Source organism: Poeciliopsis prolifica, unplaced genomic scaffold (assembly GCF_027474105.1).
Source record: "Poeciliopsis prolifica strain line A6 unplaced genomic scaffold, Auburn_PproV2 SCAFFOLD104, whole genome shotgun sequence".
Classification (NCBI taxonomy): Eukaryota; Metazoa; Chordata; class Actinopteri; order Cyprinodontiformes; family Poeciliidae; genus Poeciliopsis; species Poeciliopsis prolifica.
Window position 1 is genome coordinate 755,713 of NW_026562479.1, and position 25,903 is coordinate 781,615.

The following is a 25,903-nucleotide window of genomic DNA, read 5'->3' on the forward strand; positions in this document are numbered from 1 at the left end:
AACTACTTAATGCCAGCCCCCTGTGCATAAAACCTCACATGCCATAAGAAATATTTCAGGCATGTTCTACATTGATCTTCTCATCACTGATAGCATCTTTTGGAAATGGACAAACCCAGTTTCAACTTAAAGCAATATATTTTCAATTTCATAATCTTTGATGCACATATTATTACCACTATTTAATTGTATGCACTATTCTGTCAGTGAAAAAGATCATACCAATTTTGAGGATGACACATGTTAAAGCTGGATTATTAATAGCAGCTGCTGGCTGGATGATGGATGGACAAAGGATGAACTGACATGTATTGTGTTGAAGATGAAGGTAATCTATATCTAATATCAAATCTCTGTTAGTCAACAGAACACAGGAAACATGACTTAAAAACAGCTTAGCTTTTTTAACAAATGAACTGAAACTTTTTATTAATACAAATATCAGCATTGTGATATAACAACTGATCCCCAAACATTTGAGAAGACTTTTTAAAATTACTCAAATTTAGGAGTAAAAAATTAAACATGTAAAACCTAAAGAAACTTAAAACTGCAGTCAATTGTTGAAAAGTTGCTAGATTTTTTTAGGATGGTTTTATCCAACATTCTTTAAAATTATTATTTCTTTGGTTATCAAATTACAACAATTATTTAACTTTTACTCTATTATTGCTCTCATCTTTTGTTGTTGGATAATTTGTTTTTAATGAAAAATAACATCAAACACAAAGGTATCTGTTCTATTGTGTGAGTGTAGTCAAGTTGACAGGGAGATTTAGAGCATTTTGCAAGAACCGCAACCAAAATCTGATTCCATGTGCCACACAAGCAACATGGAATCAATGTGCTTTGTTTTCCACTTGAACTTCTGCCCCTCAAATGTCTGTGTACGCCCCTGCACGACCGACATCACAGATCTTGTGTAAAAGTATTTTCCAAGAGAGGAGCATGGAGACATTTGACTCTTTCTATTTCAACAGTCTTAGGTGATTGTCCTTAATCAATCAGGACAACCAAGCCGGGCCTCATAAAGACATCTACCCGTACGTGATCCAGGAGCTCAAGCCCATATTTAGCGAACTCGGCATTTCCACACCTGCAGTTGAAATAAATATAATGATAAAATACAATGTACAAGAAGATTGAGCTCTTGCATTTAAATGTTGGCCTCATCAAAACACCTCAGAATTAAATTTTGCCTTTACTGGTTTCTTTTGCTTGTAAAATATGGATGAATATACTATCTTCGTGTGTCGTACACATGCTGAAATTTTATCTTTTTTTTTTGCCATCAGGCATCATGCCATCAGAACCCACCACCAGAAGTGGTGGGTCCTACCTGATTCTCTCTTTACTTCAACTCACCGCACTAGCTCACTCTTTCCTTTCTTTACAGTGATATGCACAAAAATGACAGACAGAACCAAGCTGCACAAACAGAGCAATAAACTATATATTCACTATGAATACATACAGGTTTTTCTCAAGGTTTACACATATTATTTGGTTTTGTTGTGTGTGTTGTACTTATGTGTGTAGAAATGAGTGTCTATGGATATTTCTTTCCTTTAACTGACTGTTTGGTCAAAACATCTAAAAAGAGTTACTCATGAAACAGCCAGAAGAATGAACTGGGCTACCAGCCAACAAAGCAAAAGAAAGAAAAATATGATTATTTAATCTTGGCAATGTGCTTTGGAAATCTAATGTTACAATTACATATTTTAGGTATTTTTTTTTCTTGAGTAATCAGTTGATTATATTTCTGGTGAGAGTAGATTGGTGTCAGCTTTTGATCAGGTCTGTTTGAATACCATGAAGGCTGAATACTGTGATTTTTCTGTCTTCTGAATAATCTTATTCTCTATGTTAATGAGTTAAACCGGATGATAAAGTGATGTGGGGGCGGGATCTTTATTTGCTTTAAGAATTTGTGGATTAGCTGCAAAATTAGAGTTTGATGAGAGGTTTGAAGTCTTAATTTTTCTAATTAATTCTGAGAAGAAGCTCAGCAGGGGAAGCATCCGATAATGGCTCAATGAAGTTCAATAAAAGTTCTTCTGTCAGTGGAGAGTCAAGTTAATTATCTCTTTGTCACTTAGTAATGGAATAATTATGTTTTTTAAGGAAAAATACTTTCATTTGTTGGATAAAAGTCAATAGAGTAAAGGTTTGGAGGGAAACATATGACTTCAGGTCCTTAATATTTCTGCCCTGTTTTCCCCTTAACAGAATTTATAGTCCATAGTTAGTCCAAATTGTTGGAACAGTGTAGGATAAATTGTATTTTGATTTGATCTTTGTTTAGTCTGTCAGTAAAGGGTCAAAACAAACAACATATGGCTATTTTCAAGTCCTCTTGTTTTACATTTTACAGTGTTTCTATGCGGAGAACATCCGCATAGAAACCCCTCCTGTTTCTATGTTCTCCGCATAGAAACATAGAAACAGTGTGTGCATGGCTATATTATTATGACAAACATTTAAGAGAATTACATATATTTAAAAACCTTAAGGAGGTAAAATAGCTCTTGGTTCATCAAATGTAGTTTATCTGCCTATTTGTTATTTCATGAACATTGACTATTTTGCAGGTGGAGCGGGCATTGAAACAGCAACAAGCCTGTGGTGGAGGGAAGGCTGCTCCCTACTGTCTTCTGTCCAGTATTAATCACCTTCCTCAGAGCCACCCTCTTCACAGCAGTGCAGGTTCTGTGCCACATAATGATTCAGGTGTGGAGAACGTTCTCCTCCACAAAGCGATAGAAGCTCCTCAGGGCTGAGTTCCCAAGTCCAGCTCTTCACAGCTTCATGAGGAAGTAAAGACACTGGTAGGCCTTCCTGACCAGACGGGAGGTGCAGGGGAAGTGACTGGATATATGCACATCCAGGTGCATGTAGCTGAAGACCACCTCCACGGCAGTATTTGGACTCGTCACTGTTCGTAACATGTCCCACTACTGCATGCATCACTATATGACAGCGGGGGGTGTCTTGCTGAGCAGTCAGCAGAGTGAACAGGAGGAGTTTCAGCATGCATGCCTGTGGTGAGCCAGTGCTGAGAGTTGGACTATTTTTTGAAAAAGTCACATTTTGTTGATCATGATTAATTCTCAATAGAAATAAAAAGGATGAAACATCCAAGAGGGGGAGGACTTTTTAACTGACCAACACATTTTTGTGTATGTACCTGTTGAGTTTTCTAAAGAATTTTCCAGAGAATGATTATGCAAGTTCTGTGCTTACATGTTACCTGTGTTTCTATCAAGTTTACATCAACATGCTGGAACCATAGGGGTGGCGGGGGGCAGGAGGGAGCATGGTTTTCTCTATCACGGCTGGTCCAACAGTTAAACATGTTGTGTAGAGCTACACCTTGGAATACGACCTGTCATCCAAGCTAACCAAATGCTTCAACCAGAACATGCTGAGTAAACTCTCTACTGCTCTGAGGACAGACCCTGGAGCAGAGCAGATGAGGTCGGAGTCAAGACAGTGGAGGTCATGATTGGTAGCAGAGAGGCCAAAAGAGTAGGCTATAGCTCGTCACAGTTTGTATGTTTGGAGTGGACATGGAGGCACAAGGCCATGGTGAGGGTTTGTTTTCAGTCTGTCTGTCCTAACAACAGACAGCTGTTAGCATCCTCATACCACACAGCCAAAGAGAAAAACAGGGCTCCGCTTTGGACTGAGCAGAAATAAACAAAGGGAAGTAAAATGAGACTCAAATGAATTCTGAATTCAATTGAAGAGAACAAAAGTTACAAATCAAAGGCTCTTAGCTATTTTTTTTTAACCTTTCCAATAGGTTATTGAATTTTGGTTGTCGGGGGATTGTAATATATTGTAACCAACAGGCGTGTAAACACTCATATTAGACTGCATGGTGATAAAGGTCAGAGAGCATCTGGAGGATGGATGCAAAATGTCAAAGCAGAGTTTTACACAAAGAATATAGGAATATGAGTCCTTTGAGGCAAGAAAAGATTGGAAGATAAGTCAAGATATATTCAATAAAACAATTACAGAAGGATGACTTTGTTTGAGCTGACTGTGATGTTTAGCAAAGTAGTATAATTTTAGAGATGTATATATTTTAAAGGGCGTTAACAGGAAGCTACATTCCTTTGTGTAAGATCTACTTCATACATGATAATATACCAGTATTTCAGAAAGTAAGAACCAGTGAACACTGGCTTTCTTCCTTCTCCAGAAGCTGAAGCGGAGTTCACCCTCTATTTTGAATTTTGAAATAAACCTATCAGGTGATTTACTTTGGTGAGAAACATTTCTTATTAAATTATACACCTTTAAAATTATTCTTTGCACTGTTTTCTAAACTCTCATTTATAATTTTCACTTGTACAGTTTAGAAGTGAATTGCAGCTCAAAACAAGTGCATTAAAAACCGTAGAGTATTGGCAGTACTAGGTCAAACTATTCATTTGATTTAGCAGCAGCTTACACTGATTCTTTATTCATTTGAAAGTGTATTCACACCAGAAACGTTCTTTGTTCTACTTCATTTGGTCTGGACCTAAAGCAGACTTTATTTTTATTTGGTGCAGTTTTATTTCACATTATGCTTTTTGCCAGCAGATTTTAATTTGTAAACAAAGTCAATTGGTGATGATAATTACTCCCACTGGACATAAATGACAGGTCTGTCTGTAACCGAGACAGACCAACAAAATTGATATGGTGCAGCTCTACCACACCAGTACCTCAGTTACTGCTGTGGCAGAGGTTGAGTTAATTAAATGGCTATTAGAATAGCATTACATGCTGCATTTAATGTATTCAGGCTGACTGATCCCTGCCTAGTATAAATAACACATGCTGTTTCTCACAATGGAATGAGAAACATCGCTATAGACCCTGAGCCACCATGCAGCCCATTGTGTTGTGGCTTGAACACAGAGTGTGAAGGCTGACAAATTGCGTCTGAATGGCTTGATTTTAGTGTTTTTTTAATTCTAATAGTACACGCAGGTAACTGTTGAACTTTGTTCAGTTTCTTCCATGTACCATTCATTTTGACTGTCATTTTAAAATGACAAATGTAATGACAGATTTTAAAATTTTGACCCTCAAAAAGGAAAAACTCATGATACAAGGCAGATTTGTGTGATTTTTTTAAGTAAAAATGAAATAATTTTTAGATAATGATAATTTTTCAAAAGAAAAAGAGAGCAGCGTGTGTAGCTGCGCCCCCCAGAGGTGGTCTACAGCTCAGTGGAAAACACCAAAAACAGTTCAACTTCAGATCCTTAAACTGAGCAGAATATTATTTTCTGCACTGCTTTAAGATTTTAGCGCTCCAATATTATTATGTAATGGAAATATGATGATCAATAAATGGAAGAACCTATTTTATTTTAATTTCCAGAGAGTAAACCAAAATAAGCTGCAGTTACATCTACTGCGTTCATCCTAAAATAAAGACAACTGGTTAGTTCAACAGAATTAACTGACGGAACAATACACAGCTTTTATTTTAAACGTTATCCTTTAATTCAATATTTCAGTAACAGAATATCAGCAGTCTGCATATCATTAGCTCCATTACACATGTGTGCAAATTGTTGTGATATTCTGCTGATGTTGAAAAACAATTTGTGTTGTTTCCATTAACTAAGAAATTTAATTTAAATCACTTTGTGAATGATATTGTTTACACGATAGGACATAAAAAGTCATGAGTGTGACAGAGGTAAAAGGCTACATTAGATATATTCATCAGAGGAGACGTCGCCGTCTAAATTCAGATGTTGGAGCGACAAAGGCCCTTAATCTTCTGAGTGCCGTTTTTGGAAAATTGAAGTTGTTATTTTAAAGAGGAGACATGGATTCAACATGTTGGAATGACACACAACTTTTTATAAACTGTGTGATGTTGTGAGAGCGAGAGCTCTGGTGGAGCCAACAGCACATTGTCTGAAAAAAATAATACACTGAAAATCGCAAAAAGACTACTTCCTGTTGTCTTCCCCATGACAACAGAAATAAACTGTTCTGGACTCCAGTTTATTCCCAGACCTGTCATCAATATTCAAAATTTGCAATAAAATATTGTTTACTTGTCTCCTGAGATTGTGTGTGCATGGGGTTCAGAAAACTTAACACCGTTATGGCAGCTTTACCTTCTAGGATATTATTTACTTTAAAGAATGATTATTTCTACCAAATTAAGTGATTTGTCTGGTCACATATGGATTAAGATTCATATTGGAAGGGTATACGGCTGTAGACAGTATTATTCTTTATTTTATAGAGAAGAGTTCCCTTATTAATTGCAGGGTAAAATAGCAATTGGCTAACCTTGATAAGCCAACAATAATGGCAATATTTAAGGGTCTGAACATGTTTCCTGCTTTCTCATCAAGATGCTCATGTAGGGTAAGGTGAAAACAAACTGCTAATATCACCTTGCTGGTCAGTTGATAAGATGTTTCTCCTAATATTCTGTGTTTATTTTTATTAACCATGGTGCTGTGCTAAAAGTACTAAAGTAAATAAAGTGTAATTTGTTCAAATGTCATTGCTCAAGAAGTTATGTGGTTCATTTAACTGTAATTGCATTGTTTTAAAGCGAAACTGAGTTTTTCAGAGAAATCCTTACTTGTTCAGTCCTTCATTGTATTAAAACAATGTTCTGTCCAAACCTTTGCTTTCATAGAAGACTCACACTCAGTAATGATCAATTCATTAAATGCTGCACTAGGCTGCTACTTACCATCTAAACACTTATTTAAACAAACAAAGTGATTGATTAGGCCCGAGCAGCGAAAGTGTTGAGAAGGTAAGTGTTTTGATCTTATCGGGATCTGTCTCAGCACCATTCTGGGATACTACATGCCCAAGATATTTCACAGATGTTTGAAAAAAATACACATTTCTCGACTGACAATTTCAACCCAAAGTGTTCAAGTTTCTTGAGAACTTTCATCAGGCGTTCTTCATGTTCCTCCAAGGTTGGTGAAAAAAATGATCAAATCATCAATAAAAACTGAAACTTCTTTTAGATTTAATTTTCCCATGCATCTTTCCATCAACCGTTGGAATGTGCTTGGGGCGTTATTGACCCCTTGTGGCATGCGGTTGAATTCCCAAAACCCCAATGGACAGACAAAGGCAGTTTTAGATTTATCCTTTTCCTCCATCTCAATCTGGTAATAACCAGACTTTAGGTCTAACACAGTGAACCACTTTGATCCAAAAAGGACAGAAACTGTGTCTTTGAGCTTTGGTAGAGCATAGGCGTCCCTTGTTGTTTGGAGATTTAGCTTTCTATAGTAAACACATACACTGCCATTGTTCGTGCATACAACCACAATTGGAGAAGCAAATAGCGAATCAGACTCTCGTATAACTCCTGAATCAAAAAGTTCTTGCAAGTGCTTTTTTACAGGGTCGACATCCTGACGGCAGATTGGTCTAGGTATTTGTTTAAAAAGAGTGGGATCAGACAACTTGATTTGATGTTTAACTTTGTCTGCCCAGCCAAATTCCATGTCATGCTTTGCAAACACCTCAGGAATACTGTTGATTTTTTGGATGATTCGCTGCTTCCATTCTGGAGATAAAGGTGACTCTCCAAAGTTCTACTGTGGTTGAGATTGTTGTAGCGACTCTGAAGACTGGATTGAATTCTGGACTTTTGCCTCTTGTGAGATCACACTCTGGAAAGTGCTCATTTCTGATACGATTGCTCGTGCTGGAATGTGAATCTCATGGTCATACTCACTACTTACCACAACTGGCAGATGACAAGGCCGATGTTGAGGCAACTTAATGAGGCAGGTTTTTACCAAGAGCCCACCAGGGAGGGCAATAGGAATTTGGATATTCCAGTAGGACTTGTTTTTCATCTTGCAATAATCTTGCAGCTAAGCAACCTTATACTACTGTGGTTTGGCCAGCAGGGATGATTTGAGGCTGATTAGACTGCAGGGTGACAGTTGCAGTATAGTCATTCAACCTCTGGGCATAGCAGTGTTGGAGGATTTTATACACTGCTGTATAATCAAATATATAAGGTTGAAATGATTGTTCAGGATGAGTATCAAAATGTTTGCTGTTAGCAACATCTAAGGTGTTAGTGCCAAAGAGAATCAGATATTGAGATGGTTTAATATCAAGCACTACAACAGCAAGTGTGTCGACTTCAACAGGTAAACCGAAAAGTTCAGGCTGGAAGGTTATGTTGACCTCTACATATCCCAAGTAAGGAAATGTTTGTCCATTTGCTCCTTGTATTTATTTAGCAATGTTCTTCAGCCTTTCAGGAAAACGGCAACACACGCTGCCAGCCACAGCGACAGCAGCATTCGTCATCCAAAGACAACCGTGTCCACCCCACACGGAACTTAAAATGTGCTGCTCCGTTTGACCTGCCAAAAAAAAAACATACTGATTCTTTTGTGCAGGTTACAAAGGCTTATTGTAATCACAGTGTTTATCACAGTGCAAAAGTTCCTGCAGCCAGTGCGAGGCTGCTGGAAGATTTTATTTGTTCTGTATCCTGATATCTTTGCATTTGCATCCAAACATTGGATAAGTACTGGTATTAGTGTAAGTTTAATAAAAAGCACAATCATCTGCAAAAAGGGCAGTTTTGTGGATTGTTCTCGAACTGTCGGAATTCCTTAATGGCTCAAAGCATAGACTGAATAGAACAGCTAACAATGAATCTCCCTGTCTCCCTCCTCTTCCCACTTTAAAAAACAAATTAAAAAGAGTATGTTCTAAGAATATCCAATCTACTCTGTTGAATATTTTTTTCTGCATCTAGACTAAGCAGGAAAGACGCTTCTTTATCTCTTGCCATTATTGAATGCAGATTTAAAGTTCTCTTCACATTGTTTATACATTGACAATAAATCCCATCTGATCTGGCTTAATTAACATTTTTTTATTATCCCAGTCACTAAAACAGAAGTTAATATTTTGTAATCAACACCCATGAGCATAATCACTTCTGACCAATCAGACACATTTGTTGAATCTAATACTTAATTTTAAAGTTTATATAATACTGGAGGAAGGTTTTTTAGAAATGTTTTATGGTATTCTCTGCTAAATTAAACAGCTTTGCTGAAGGGTGTAAGAGCCAGCTGCTAAAAAAATATTATTCAGAAGTCATCCTTTGGTGTGAAATACCTTTTAATAGATGAAAAAAAACATTTTCTTTTTCTTGATTGCTTTTGATTACTTTTCTTGATTGGTGAAAAAGTTACTCTGAATTATATCTTATTGTAAAAGAGGTTCAGTATTTTGAATGTTTTGCAGCCTTTGTGGTAGGGCTGGTAGTTGGTAAATTTCTCACCAAGTGATACAAGTCTTAATGTATCGTGGTTACCCTAAAGCTCAAATAACTGTATAACTTTTGGATCATTATATAATGTAAATGGATTAGTGAATGGGCAATTTTCCACTCTGTCCTATCCACAACCTCACTCACGTCCTCAACACACGCACAGATCCTTTTACCAGTGACCCTGCTGTGACTCTGTCTGCTCATAATAAAATGCAAAAGCTAAAAGCTGCCTGTATGAACAGCTATGATAATGACATATTTTACAGCAACCTGGGAAGTCAAATCATCAACAAATGAGACACAGAACACTGTGTTTCATGTTAAACAGTCACTTAACGGGCTGACACTCATAGCAGCCTCCAGCTTGTCTCCATGGCAACCCTACGAGGGTTGTTGGCACAGTGATTGTTGGAGCCAGTGAAATGCCGGCCAGGTGTGAAATTACCTCAGCGCCCGGTGCCACATGGAGCATAAAAAGTGTTTAGCAAAGGCAATGTGGCTAAAGGAGAGACATCACCGCCTCTTCATCAACCTCCACTACCACGCCTTCACCACACACCCACTCAAACAAGTACATTTCCACCAGAGTAGGATTTTTAGTGGACATTCCAAAGACAAGTTGGAATTGGATGTAGGCATGGTTGTTTTGAGTAGTGGGAAGACTTTTCTACAGAGAAATGATTGAACTGACGTCTTCATTCTCCTGCTCTGTTAGCTTATTGCAGTGCTGGGTTCTGTTGTTTCATTCATTCACCAGTAAGACAAAAAATGACACATCTGATATATCCTACTGTTTTCTGTTCACATCAAACTTCCCATGTTCACACTGTAGTGTCACCAGTAACTGATGTGTTTACAGTGTAAACAGTATAAACATATGGGATAATATTGCTTTAAAAAGAAACCACAAAGTCTCAAAAGTGTCTCTCAGATTAAAGCTGCAGCACGTCACTTTTAGAAAACTATGCTAACATCGTTGCCATATCACACAAGAGTGATTAACAGCACTTAGACCCTCCTCCTGGCTCTGATTGGCTTTGATTACATACAGTATGCAATTTTCAGCTCGGATCATTTTCAGCTTGATCATTTCTGACAAGTGAAAATCAAAAGTGTGATGTTTTTGCAGTCAGTGAACCCAACATACCTAGGAGCTACCAAAGTGTGCTGACAAGCACTACTTCTGTCATACTTTGTTAATCATCATTGTTATGATGATTAACAAAGTTTCTTGTTTTATAAGTTTGAGCACTCAGCCTCTGACCCTGTTTCACAGCAATGGCTCCCTGGCGCACACAGCTCATTGCTGGTAGGCTTGAAATTAACTGCACAATTCTGCGTTCATATCTTCTGATATTATTATTATTCTATTTTTTAAAGAAATTGGAATAAGCTAAAACAGTGATGGTATGTCAGATCTTTAAGAAAAATGGAAATCAGAGTTCAGTCACAAAATTCTCTCCTGTGAGTCCCTGTCTAGGTCTACACCGAAAACCACAATATTATGGTGGTATTAATATTCATTAATTAATACTAATATCAATAAGTATTAATTTAGTTTATTTGCATTGCTTATCAAGAAACATCAACCACACCAAAATAAGATGTGGTGTGGTTGAAAATGAACACAACATTCAGAATGTTGCCTTTATACTGTTGTTCAGTGTTCATTGGCTAAAGAGGGATGAAAACAGAAAAAAGAATTGCTGACCAAAGTCTTATTAAACACTCATATTTACCTGTCCTTTCAGTCTGTGTGGACGAACAATGTATCAGGACCTACACACTGGAAGCCACAAGGATTCCCCATAGACATTTGGATGTTTTGAGCACTAGCAGCCTCTGTATAACTTGTATTCCAAGTATGGAGCCAAATGAACATCAGACAAAGACAACAGCAAATTACAGCAGACGCAGGAAGAAAAGGAAGAAATACTTGTGTTCTCTCAATAAGAAAAAGACTAAACAGATTTATTAATTTTCTATGAAATTATTTTTTTTGATCCTTCCTAGTTCTTTTCTTATACTCCCTTGTTCAGAAGTCATTTGAGAAACCATGATTCCCTCTAAAGAGTCCAAAGAGACTAAAACCCAGATATCTCAGTAGCTCATCTGAGCTAAGAAATAATATTAATATTTATTCATATTCCTTTTGGTACCAACCAAATGTCTCATTTTCACAGAGGTGAGTTTGGAAAAACCTTAACCGATAATGAAAAGCAGATGTTAGTGACATGCAAAGGACAAAACTGGACAAAGGAATCCAACACTGTATGAAATTATTTCACCAAAATACAATAGAAATAATCCATCCATCCATCCATCCATCCATCCATCCATCCATCCATCCATCCATCCATCCATCCATCCATCCATCCATCCATCCATCCATCCATCCATCCATCCATCCATCCATCCATCCATCCATCCATCCATCCATCCATCCATCCATCCATCACATAATCCAGAATTCCCATAGATCAATAAAAAATAAAATGTATTTTTTGTTTCAAGGAGAGTAAAATGCATAAAAAATCTGTTAAGTTGTTTAGTTTCATTAAAAGTTTGTGTTTACAATGAAAGTTATTGCAGAGATGCTACACACACACAAAAAAAATGTTTTTAGTCTAATTGCAATCCACTTCATTGCAATAGATTTCTGGTTAAATCCAAGTAAATCAACCCCACAGACATCAGGCACAGGAAGCTAAAAAAAAGCCTACAACTGCAAGAAACCTATCAGAAACCTATCAGAAACCAGACAAACAACTCCACAAGGGTTCCTCGGGTTCTACATGCCCGGGTCCTATGTAGGATGGACGGACTAAATGAATTAAATTTGAAATGAGGCTGTAACTTAACTGAATGTTGCTGAGATAGTGCGGGAAAATCTTCCAAATGTGTTGTAGTCGGTTTCAAGAAATCAAAAGGAGATCTCAGCTTTTAAAATCAGCTAGAGTAGACTGCTGGCTGATTACTGACTCATGTAAACTGAGTGACAAATCTAAGCACAATGTGCTGAAATGTCAAAGCTTTCATCAAACTGTTGGAGGTCAAAGTAGTCCTTTCTCTTGGTGAGCGGTGATAAGAGCAGGAAGAAAGCAGAGAATCTCCACTACATTTATCAGCAGAAGGTCAGAACTCAATGCTCTCTTCATTACATCTAAATGACATGCCGTTCGCTTCCCAGACAACTCCATCAATAGGATTTACAATGAGAAGCAGCAAAACAAGGAAAAACATGACAAGACTTAACACACAATCAGACAGCAGTAGGCATAGATTTGGATCGAATTCTGTTTGGATATAATTTTCTGTAGAGGATAGAATTACCGCAACAGTTATATTTCTAACCTGGTTTATCTGGACAAAAGTGAAAAAAAAGTTGTTATATGTATTCTCTGTTTTTCATTTGAAATTTTTAAACCAATCACATACTAACTATTTAATAATGTTTTAATATATTTTTATTATACATTGTATTTTTTGAGCCAAAAACACAAATAGATATTAGCAGGTTATAAAATGAAAGCTTTTTTTCTCTAACACATACAATCATTTCAATTAGTGTTTGCAAATTATTTTCTCTTAATTAAAAAAAAAAGATGACATTTTTTGGATTTTTTTTTTTTTTTGCAGTTTTATGCATTTTACTTTACAAAATGAAATCTAGTCATGCTCATATTTATTAATCAAATATGAGCACACTATTCTCAGTGATGCCTATAAAACCCTTTAAGGAATAATAATTGGATCAAATCATAACATCTACCATAGATGTTATTATTTCATCTATGGTAGAATAGTTAATCAATGTAAAGTTAATTTGTTTCTGAATTAATACAATAGAATATGCTGGAATTTAGACAACGGGTAGTCACATAACTCAACTGTCTTAACCAGTCATTAGATTTTCAAAACTATTAATGAATCCCCATCCACCAGTCCTTAATAGAGTTTTAAAAAACTTCAAATATGTTTTATTTCTATGTAAAAAAATATTGTATTTTAGCATGAAGCCTATATTTGTGTAATTTTTGTGGATTAGTGAAAACATGCATTGAATTTAAATAAAAAGAAGCTGTTATTACTTGGACCTTGAATATAATAAATTAAAGATTTTCCTAGCAGGTGAGGATGAACATGTCACATTCACCAGAGATGTGTCCAATGTAACATTCTAAATATGCCAATGACAAGTGTCATGCAATCACATGACACTTGTCATTGGCACCATGAGCTTTGTGCCAACATTTTTGCATTTTCAGGACCAAATTTTCTCTCTAAACGCCAAAACAGTAGATGCTCTTGTCCAGTCGGAGGAATCTTTTGCTTAACGTAGAGAAAATATTCATATTCATGATGGTGGACTTCAGGATAGATCCCAAAGCCCTACTCTGCCCTTCTGTTCTCCATATTGCTGTGACTGTTGTGGGAATTGGTCTACAGTCTATCACTAACTGATAATGATTGTAGAACATTTATTTGAAGTACTTCCTCTGATGGCTGAGTTTAAAATGCCTCAATGAGCTGCAGATCCTCTAGCAAACAATGATAATCCAGAGCTTTGCCTCGTCTCTTAGTGCCTGACTGGCTGAGTGCTGGGCGGGTTCATGCCTCTATGGCCACACTGGCTCATCTGGGACAGCATGCATGTTCATATGGCAGCATTAAGGGGTCAGGACCACTGGTGATCAGGGGGGCATCCTCCATTGGTAATATGTTGGGAACTGTGCATCTTTCCCTGTGCCACTTGGCGTAAGGGCTTCTGGTCCTCCACCTGGTGTACAGCTATTATTGGACATGCCTGGTCTCTGTCTACCTGGTGTCTGTCTGCAAGGTGTCTGTCTGTCTGTTCCTGGCTGCACCCTCTTCTAACTGTGTTGTAAAAATAATGTGTGGTACCACGCCTTCTGGTCACTAGATCACTAAACACCCAAATTATCTGCTCTGCGTCTACATCTTACTAAATTCTTCCCATTGCTTTGGTTTAGCTTGGACTGAAAAGGTACCACGGGTCCATATATTTACATTCAAATATTTTAATATCCAACTATTCTGAACATTTGTAGGAGAATAAATCATTTTCATTATTTCATCTAACAGAGCCAAAGAATCCTTACTCATTAACTTTTAACAAGGACAGGGTTACATTCTGATAAATAAAAACAAAATAGGTCTTGATACCTACATATTCTTAAGGTTTTGTTATGTCTACTTGAGCATTTACATTCATTTCTGTATTCTCTGTTTTTTGACAAGATCTTTTTATATATTAGATCTGAGGCAAATGTTGTGGCTCCAGTTATTTGCACGTTGTTCTTAGCAGACATAAAACCATAAGGGCTGATGCAACCTCAAACTAAGAATTCTTTACTTTAGTCATAATTTAACACTAACATTAGACTGAGATGTTCAAACAACAAGGACAATAAAGCACATAGAAGGAAAGATAAAAAGAAGACAGAACAAAAGACAAAAAGGGCACTTAGATGTTTTCTTATGTTTTTCAGACATATCTTGTAGAAACAAAGGCTTTCAGGCTGTTCCACAGTAGCACTTCCAAAAGGATGGGTGAAAATAGAACAAAGATTTTAGGGTTATTTGTTTTTGTAACTCTTTCTACTTCTCGTGGTGAGTATAAGGTTCCCAAACGTAGAACTTTTTAAATCACTGTTCCCAAGTGTGGATACACAACAGTGGAATATTTTGCCATCAGAACTATTGCCATGAAGAATTTTCTAACTACTTGCGCAAGTCAGGATTCTTTTAAATCAAACCTCTTCACACAATGTGAACTGATGTGAGTGGAGACGCCTGATTTGAGGTTTTGAGAGTGTGGATGTGATGATCTGCTGTAGAGATTGTGTTTGGATGCTATTGGTATGTTTATCTAATGGTGTCTGATAATGTATTTTATTCTGTTGAATCACGTCAGTCTATTTTTATGAGTTTTCTCTCTTTTTTTAAATATGAGCTGATGTGAGTGAGTGGTGTCTATGGTGAAGTCTTTGGATTCTAAATGTTAGGGATAACTGCAGAAATTGTGTTTGTTCTTAGATCAGAATACAAACAACTAATAGCAGAAACATGGAGGGACAGAAAAAGGGAAAAAGTATATGTGATGGCTGCAAATAAGGAAGTTCTAATATGAGAGAAGCAGTGAATCGTGAGATGCGGTGCTTTACAATGCAGACCTTCTTTAAACATGAGCGATTTTTTTTGAGAGCTAATAAGTGTTCTGAACACTGTGTGATAAACCAGGCTTTCCCTCCACACCTTCATGAAAGCTAACAACCTGATTAATTCTGGAGACTGAGACATCAGTTACTTTGAGACGTTCTGGTAACACACTTACTAATTAGCTTGGTGCATCGCTGGGCTGAGTGAACTCTCCAGTACTCCCTGCTAGTCCTCTCACAGAGCCGCCTTTTGATCAGGGCACAGATTAGTGGCAGCCTTGTTAAAAGCACCACTTTCAAGGTGATGCAACAGTTGTTCATGCTGCTTAGTAAATAAGCTCAGCAAGCCATTAACACGTTGTTTGTTCCTTTAATTACCCACTTGACCACGACACAGAACACCCACTATAACTGGAAACAGAAAAACACATGAAACAAGCAGAAATGATAAAGGGAAAGACGATCAGCATCAGTGCACATCTCTGACCACGTGTGCTCGGCACCCCACACATCCAGGTGTTCGGATGGCTATGATAGATCACTCACTGAAGAAATTCATTGTCAGGCTGCGGTTGGGAACCTGTTAATGAGATAGGTGGAGCAAAACCATTTGTGACTTTCTCCTGAATTGTCAACCCTAAAGCCACTGGGCTTCCTGGGATCTGGTTGGATCAGGTGGCGCACACAGCTGTGTAAACTAAAGGGGCTTCCCTTTTATTTGCTGCATTGCTCTTTCTCTCCTGATGCTTGTTCTCTAAGTTTTATACTCAGAATTGGAGCAGATTGTGTTGATTGAGCCAGTTTAGCTGTGTTTCCCGATAAATGAAGCTACTACCTACTGCTAGCTCCTGCTGCAATTAGCTCCTTACATTTTTTTAATGTTCAAAGTACTCATTTAGCAGTGTTTTTATGTTGTGTGTGTAAAATATTGTTAGTTTATAAATCACTGGAAGGGTTATCATCAAAGTACATTAAAGTACATTAAAGATCTAATGTTGTTAACCTTCCAGACCACTCAGGTCCTCTGATTCTGGTCAGCATTTAACTTCTATCCTCCATTTATCTGGAACGAACCTCCAGATAAGTGGTGGCCAAATTTCCCTGCAATGTCAATAAACATGTTTTGAGTGAGTATTTATCAAACTATAAACAAACAGAAATAACAGAAATAAATGTGTACGAAAACTCCTGCATGATCTTCCCAATTGCAAATAAAACTAACAACAGAGTGATGCATCTCGTTCCATTCAGTGGTCCTCAGCCTATTTACATAACGAGGAATAAACATCTCATCTTTGGTAAAAATGCAAGACTTATTATTACCAGACAAACTTTTGCTCATTGTATTTTGATAACTGTCCTGCAGTTTTGTTCATTTGTTGATAACAATAAATATATTAGAAAAAAAAAGTGTTAAAGCTCATCTCCACTTTTAAAAAAACAATTAAATATTAAATTGTCTTGTTCTTGTGCCTGAGATCACTTGTAGGACCTGTATCTGACTCTCCAGAGGAAACATAATCTGTGTTATATGGATGATATATGGAATGAGTGATGTGCTTTTGTCCTGTTTTTATTGTTAATATATAAAAATGTAAGGTGTTGTATGCTCCCAGGTTCCCTCTAAGGTTTAAATAGATTCTTTGGAGTCCTGATTCATTCTCTATTGTTGCAGTAATGATCTGTATTAAGCGTGGTGACCCAATGTGTTGTAAGTTCATTATAGAATTTGTTAAATTGTATGAGTGAATAAACTTGAAACTTCAGAAGCACTGAATTCCTTTAAGTCACAGCTGAAAATCCATAAGTTTAGAGTTCCTTATGATTCATAACTGGAACAAGAATCAATATATGATGTATGTTTGTTTGATGATTTTGATTATGGGATTTGGAAAAATGTCATGTTTCATAGTTGGTTATCATATTGTGTTTTAATGTTGTGTGTTAATAATGTAATGCACTTTGAACTACCATGTTGCCGAAATGCACCACACAAATAAACTTGACCTAAGTAACCTTTGACGGACACTTTATTTGAAATTTGTCGTGTATTTAGTTAGCACACTTGCCTGGAAAGAATATAAATAATTTTATTTTGCATTTTCTCTGAAGCAGAACGGTGACTGCAGCACTATTGGAGTGTTACTCGTGAGAATTGTGGGTTTCAAGGAGGCTATAAGTCAAATTAACAGAGGTGGTATACAAGTTTCTTTAGGTTAGATTTAATTATTGTTCAAGAAATAAAATCTTGTGTTCTCATTATTTTGTCTGTTTCTAAAATGTTGACAGCATTGTGCACCCCTTATCATTAAATTACGTTCTTATAATCAGCATGAATATTAGCTTTCACCTGTAGTGTCAACATGAACTGCACTGCCACTGGGTTTAGTAGGGATTTGCAGTTCCCAACATAGTGAGCATTTATTAATGAAAGTGTTGTGGTGTTTACAAGCACAGTTAAAATTATTTGTGTGTGTAACTGGTGTGCTGAAAACAGATTTTAGAAAGTGGTGTAAAGCAACACATTCACAAAAAGATCATCTGCACATTGTTGAGTTGGTGTCAAGCAATCTTAAGGTCAATTCCTTGACAAATGAAACCTAATGTAATTTATGAGATCTCATATTATGTCTGCCTATGTTTTATCTAGTAGCATTCAATAAAGACAGATTTCTGCTATTTTTGTATTGGTGCAGTATTTTGATTTGCTGGTAGTGATTGGTTGCTCTCAAAGTAAATACAGTATTTACTAGAAATGTTCTGATTGGATGAAAACGAGGGGCTGCACAGTGGCGCAGTGGGTAGTGCTGTTGCCTTGCAGCAAGAAGGTCCTGGTTCGATTCCCGGCCCGGGGTCTTTCTGCACGGAGTTTGCATGTTCTCCCTGTGCATGCTGGATTCTCTCTGGATTCTCCGGCTTCCTCCCACAGTCCAAAAACATGACTGTCAGGTTAATTGACCTTCCCAAATTCTCCCTAGGTGTGTGTGTGTGCATGGTTGTTTGTCCTGTTTGTCTCTCTGTGTTGCCCTGCGACAGACTGGCGACCTGTCCAGGGTGAACCCCGCCTGTCGCCCGGAACGCAGCTGGACAGGCACTAGCAACTCCCGACCCCACTAGGGAGAAGGGTGCTCAGAAAATGGATGGATGGATGGATGGATGGATGAATGGATGAAAACGACCTGTCTGTTTTGGACTGTTTCGTTTACAGACACTTGTAAACAGTTTGCTTTTTAGGTTAGATTTAATTATTGTTCAAGAAATAAAAAATAAATAACACATGCATAAGGAAATATTTGAAGTCCTTTGACTCAGTTGTGTTTTGGATCGGCGCACGCTATCTCTGCTACTGGTATATCGAAAACCTGCTAAAAGTAAAGCAAGTGAAGTCTGGTGGGCCACCGGACTTTAATGCACTCAGCAAAACCCTGAGGTCATTATTATTCAATAAAATATATTTTATTGGTAAACTTAAAAAAGCATTTTCAGACTTTGTTTCCTTTTTGGCTCTTGAATATAAAGCTTGTCCTGTGAGAAGGGTTAATATGGTTGAATAACACAGACTTCTCTTAGAATCAACACAATGATTTTACCAGGTTACGACTGCAGGGCTTTTCTGTATCTGTTCTTCTATCTCTACCGATGTGTCACTCTAATGAGCTCTCTGTGTAGTGAATGCCACAGGAGAAGAGGAACACAATTAAAGATAAGATCTTGTCTCTTCTTCCATTTTATCTCCACCTTCCAGCACCAATAAATCTGGTGTGACATTGTTCCTTTCCAAGTGAAAGGTCCATACTGATTGCCCCTCATGTGTTCATTACTTAGTAATGTAAGTGGAACTGCATGGTCCTTCCTGCTCAGCAGTGGGGACACATATTATGCTGGAATCCAGCAGAAAAGGAAGACAGGTTGAAGAGAAGTGCAGACAATGCCTGGAAAAAAGAGATGCCATTGCTTTGTCGTGGCACACAGAACAAGATGTTTCACGAAAGGAAAATGCAAATTGCTATCAACGGGAACAAAATGTAATAGTATCAAACACTCTTGACTATAAGAACTTGCACAAGACATGTCCTAATAAGAAACACACACACAAAAAAAAGAGAACTTCAGACATTTGGATCCTTCAAAAGCTTGGCAGGCGGTACATTGTTAGATAAACCACGTGTCGTGTTGATTTTTGCTTCAATGCTACTTTTTCTTTTCTTCTATTTATTCCCTGTGAGCTCCTGCAGTGTGTTTTAACAAGGTTTTTGCTCTTTGAAGACTAAGACCATCATGTGGCATCAGGAGCCAGTGCAGACTGGAAAACCTGCCTGGATGCCACACGAGTAACTGGCAGCACATCTGTCTTGCTACTCATTGCATTTACGCCTACATGAGAACCAGTGGATTGCACTTTGAAAAATATACAGTGCCAGTATCCATGTCACACACCAAGGCCTTTATGTTTCAACTAAAATCTATTTACTGCATGCAAGTAACATGCTTCATGAATTCAATCTTCAATGTCCCAAAGATTCACCACCAAGCAGCTGCAGGAGCAATATTGAAAAAGCCTGCCACTGTGCTTGCCTAATGAGCCACATGCTTTGAAAATGAATTTAATTCACAGTACACTCACTAAACCACTGCATGCTTTAAGTAACTTTAATTGCCAATGTTTTACTTCATATGTTCCCCAAAAGACAGTTTTCACTTCCCCCACAATGAGTCACCCATTAGAGGCATCCTGTGAGGATGTGACAACAGTTTGCCACTAAACACACTGAACAGTTAACCACACACTACAGTCAACTAACAGGCTTTTAATGGGACTTAGCCAATGATATTACAGTACACGAGAATAAAAACCTTGCAACAAGTGTATTTTTTCAGCAGCTGAAGAGAATGATATGTACAAGTGGTGGATGGAGGAGCTTCAATCTAATATTAAATTTCAACTTTAGCTTTGCTTGATTTCATCAGACATGTGCAGCCATTCTGAGCTGCCAGTATGAAAAAGATCAACACTTTATTCTTCAAATTGTGCCTCATTATAAGACTGAGCAACTGGAATTTAATCTGAAGTAGCCACATTACCCTAACTTTCCCATTTCCTTTCCATTTGGACAGTTCCATTTCAGTAAGACACCTGAACTCTTCCTTGGGTTGCTGCTGGAGATCTCACAGATAGTTTCAGCTGATCAAGGTGGGAGTTGTAAACCATGTGTGCAGGAAATGTGGACTTGCTCTTTGGCTGTGGTCAGGAGAGGAAACTGCTGAACATGTGTCTGCTGTGATTACACTGAAGAACATGTGTAGATTAGACTTAGACTTAGACTTCCTTTATTGTCATTGTACAAGAAAAACACAAGGTGAATCTTGACAACGAAATGTTGTTACTTGGCTACCAGTGTAGCAGAGCTAAAACCTTATACTACACAATAAATAAATAAATACAATACAAGTGCCATAGAATACACAGGTTCAGTGTTGTGAACAAAACTAAACTAAAGTGCATGTAATGACCATGTCCATGGGGGGGTGGTTTGGTTTGTGAGTGTGTGTGTGTGTGTGTGTGTGTGTGTGTGTGTGTATATGTGTGTGGAGGGGTGTTAAGCAGTCTGATGGCCCGGGGGAAGAAACTGTTCAGTAGTCTGGTTGTTCTGCACAAGATGCTGCGGAACCTTCTTCCAGACGCCAGGGGGGAAAACAGTCCCTGGTTGGGGTGGGTGGGGTCGGAGAGGATCTGGTGAGCGCGAGATAGGCAGCGCCTCTCTGCGATGTCCTTGATGCAGGGGAGCAGAGCCCCCGTGATCTTCTCCCCTGTCCTCACCACCCTCTGTAGAGACTTCCAGTCAGAGGCCCTGCAGCTCCCAGACCAGATGGAGATGTAGCTGGTCAGTTGGCTCTCGATGGTCCCTCTGTAGAAGGTCTGAAGGATGGGGGGCAGGAGGGATGCTCTCTTCATCCGATGCAGGAAGTGCATGCGCTGCTGGCCCTTCTTCACCAGTGAGGAGATGTGGGGAGACCAGCTGAGGTTTTCGTTGATGTGCACCCCCAGGAACTTGGTGCTGCTGACGACCTCCACAGCTGAGTCGTTGATGAGGAGTGGTGTGTGGGTGTGTCTGGATTTCCTGAAGTCTACGATGATCTCCTTGGTCTTGTTGACATTCAGGATCAGGTTGTTTCCACTGCACCAGTCCACCAGATGCCGCACCTCCTCCCTATAGGCCGTCTCGTTGTTGTCCCGGATGAGGCCCAGATCCAGAATTCTATCCATCTGATCGATACACTAGAGTAACTACAATACAATAGAGTAAGTATCTGAGCAGCTAATAGCTCAATATCTAGTTTAAACATTACGATCAGGAGTTACATTTTTTCCAAATGGGCATTTTTTTACAGGGTTTTAAAGGTTTGCAATGCTTCCTATTCAATTTGCTCTCTTGTTTACCTTCATGTCTGTTTACTAAATGTTGAGATGGAATATCTGGGGTTTGTGGCTGTTTGTATTTGAGGGTAGGATACATCAAAACTTGAGGAAGGCAGATGATTTCAACAATATATGGTACTTGAGTGGTCAATTTTATCAATAAAACTGCAGGGATTGTGAGAAGAGTTCTAAAACAATGGATAAAAATAGACAATTTATTAAAAAGGTGAATAATTAAAAAGGAGGCGAAGGCAGTCCTTGACGGCAATGTCAATAAACAAGTCTGTAAGAGTCTTAGCTGGTCCATTGGGGGGGCAGAAAGGGTCTTCTCCTGCTCCCAATCCTTTTTGTTGCTTGGTCTGACCGACCGATCCTCCAGTCCCCAGCAGACCTCGGCAGCGATCCAGCCACTCCCGCTGTGCAGCCGGCCGCCCGCTTCTCAACGGTGACCAGATGAGTGGGATACTCTTCGGTGACCAGTCCTCTGTCTCTAGCCCTTGCAGGTTTGTTTTCATCTTTCAAGAGAAAAACTGAATATAAAATTGACTGATTTGTGCTAAACAACTAAAAGGTCGTCTTTCAACTGGATGTTCATGGTAACTATAAGGTTGAGTTTCATTGCAGCTTAAACACATAACTTCTGTCTAAAGTTGCTGGTTGGTTTTACTCTTTGAAATAAAAAAAAACAACTTTAAACACCCATCTATTTAGTCTGATGTTTGCCTTGGGATTTACCCTTGAATAAATATGTTTTCTACGTTTCTTGCTTAGTGCATATTATTTTCCTGTCTGTCTGTTTAGTTTTTAAGCACATCTTCAATTAATTTGGATTATTTATGTACTATACTGTTATGATGCTATATTTTATCTTGTGCAGCTTTGTGTGTATGGAAAACACTTTATAAATATACCATGCACTGAATGTTTGGAGTGGCTACCAAATAATAGGTGAGATCTGTACATAGTTATGTGGTCATAGAAATGAAGTAGACTGGCACAATGCTGAAATAGAAAAGACTTATGATGTGGTCTGTAGCTTGGCTGTATCTGTCTTCCTTTGTCTGGAATAATGAAAACATTAATACTTTTTTGATGTAAATGAAAGTGCTTAGATCTAAACTTTTGCTCTAATAAAAGACCATTAGTTAAAACGATCCAGTTGATCAGAAGCATTATATTTGAAAAGCATTGCTCAGAGAAGCACTCTGCAGCTTTGATCTGTAAGTGCCTGGCAGCAGCCGCTGGATGCAGAGATACAAAATAGGCTGATTGATTTTACTGCTTTTGGAATTTGGCTCTTAGATCTTAAAATATAGACACCAATATGTAATAAAGTTAATAAAACCCTTGGAAAGGGCCTGTTACACAAGCTGATCTTATGTCTCATGAGAGGACTAATGAAATAATGTTGAAACATGTGTGAAGTATGTTTTCCAACCATACAAAACATTTTAGCATTCACTCTAAATGATCCAATCTGATAAATAAGTGCTCTTCATGTTGATTTGGAACCATACTGACAGCATCAAGGACCCCATGGATGTCTATCACTCACAGCGCAGTTGGCAGAGCAGTTGGCAAAGCTTGTCGAAACGATGGACTGCTTACTTTTGTCCATGCTGTCTTGCTGGGAGGCAGAATGTAATTTGGAGATAAATCAGTTAACACTACTAACACAGTTTACATGTGAGAAACAGTAATTTTAAGTTACCCCCCACAGTGGAATTGAAGTGTTTCAGTCTGTTGTAAGTTAACTTCTTGATGCCAGACTACATCTCTACATACAGACAGCTTCAATGTCACACTATCTGGAATGAAACAAGAATGAATACAATTAGATGATTTATGACGTTGTAGAACTCGAGTCACAAAATATAAGTTAAAAAATTCTCTAAATGAGTTAGAGCCAATCTACAATTAAACAGTTTTCTAAGTTTATCTAAATTGTTGCTTTTACAACAGTTACAACTGTGGCTCCAGTCAGTATTAGTGAATAAATACATAATTTAGCTGTCAACGAGAAGAAATAAGACCAAGAGATGTCTTCAATGATTATTAAAGTCTTGAAGAAAGAAATGTCAATAAAACAAAATTGGACACTATTTTGCAAATATTTTATTTGTTTCTCATATTTATATTGGAAATTTATAAAATTAATTGAATTGAGGTCCATTGTGTGTCACCACCTCCCCAGGCAACATGTATAAAGCAACACTGAATAACAATTTTTAAGCTCCCCTATTTTAAGCCAAGCAAAACATGAATACCATTCGACCACCATGTTCAACATTTTATCTTTGAAAATAAATATCTACCTTCAAACCTCCATGTCAAAAACAAGAAATATTTTGGATTTTGTAATAAGCAAGATTGCAGCTGATGTTCCAAGGCCCTTCTATTAGCCATTCTTTTCCGACCTATTGCATTTAATAGTGTCAGCTCTTATGATAAAAGCAACTAAAGGTAAGGAGCAGTCATATTTTCTATCTCTGTCGGATGCATTATTCGTCTGTGAAAGGTATTGACATACAGCACTCACTGAGTATGTTGTTCTTAATCATTTTAAGAACAAGTAAGTGCTCTTCATGTTGATTTGGAACCATACTGATAGTATCAAGGACCCCACAGATGGCCCTGAGAACAACTCTTTAGTTCTAAAGAATAACAAAGAATAACAATTCTTTAGTTCAGGATTGTTTTAGTGTAGGGATATCTGAAAATATAAAAATTATAATTTTGGTGTTTAATGTATTGCTGCGTAAATTTTCCATCAAGTTGTCATAACTGAAGGAAATTTTTGGACTCTTCTTTGAAGGTGAATTCAGAGCAGAGGGAAAGAGAAAACCTGAGCTAGTGGCAAAGAAGACTGAGTGGAATGGTTTGAGGATGATGGTAGATCAGAGGAAAGGGATCCAGGAGTCCAGAGATAGAAACATAGACAGCAAGGATGACTTTGGAGCAGGAATGAGAGAAAGAATGTAAGTTTCAACTTTCAAATGGAACACAGCCTAAGCTTGACCCGCACACCTCTGATCATGATGGAATTATCTGGGATCTGCCTCAGGAAACCCAGTCCTCTATATATTTGCTATGATCGCCAGCTGGAACCAATCCTGCCCATCACCCCTTAAGGAGAGGACATCTGGTATGTTCATTGCAAAGGTTATGCAGTGCAGTAGGAAATTTTCTGGTGTGAAAACTTGACTATAGCTTTTTGAAGTGGAGTTTATACTTTAATCCCATAAAATATGGTGTTTTTGTCAAGATTTCACAGTTTCCCCTGCAGTCTAAACATGACTGGTGAATTTGTGACCTGACTGGCCAACTTGTTCGCTGGTCCGCTCTTGTTCTCTTCTTGTTGGCATGGGCACTCACTGACCAAACCCACTCCTTTCTTCATGGCAAAAAGTCTATATAAAAAGTGAATTGGTGATAAAACAACTAGAGGGGAAGCAGTAATCTGTTTATAAGAACAGACCAGTGATGTATGTTTTGGGGAAGTAAGATTATGTATTTCTCAAGAGAGACATTAGTATAAATGTATTTTATAAACCAAAACAAGAAGTAGTTGACATCTTGAACAGTAAAGTCTCTCCTGGTTCACGCAACCCTTTTTTGATATTAGTAAAAAAAAAAAAAAACAACAAAAAAAAAAACAACAGGATTTAAGTTTCAGTGAGTAACGCAGGATAAAATGGGGATGTGGAAGTTCATTCTGTCTCCCCACGTCATGGTGCTGCAATCTACAGGACTTCCATGTAGCGTGAATAGAGAGGTCATTCATATCCACAAGGTTTACGTCTCTACCTAATTACTGCTCTCTACCAGCTCCAAGGGTTAACTCTTCTCTTTGAAAGGTCCTTCATCTCTCCTGGTCCAGCAGCTCATTTTGGGAGAGAGCTACTCATTAGCCTGCCTCTATTAAACCATATTTGGTCCTCCAGGTCAGAAGTTGCTGGAGAGCAGACAGCTGAAAGCTATAAC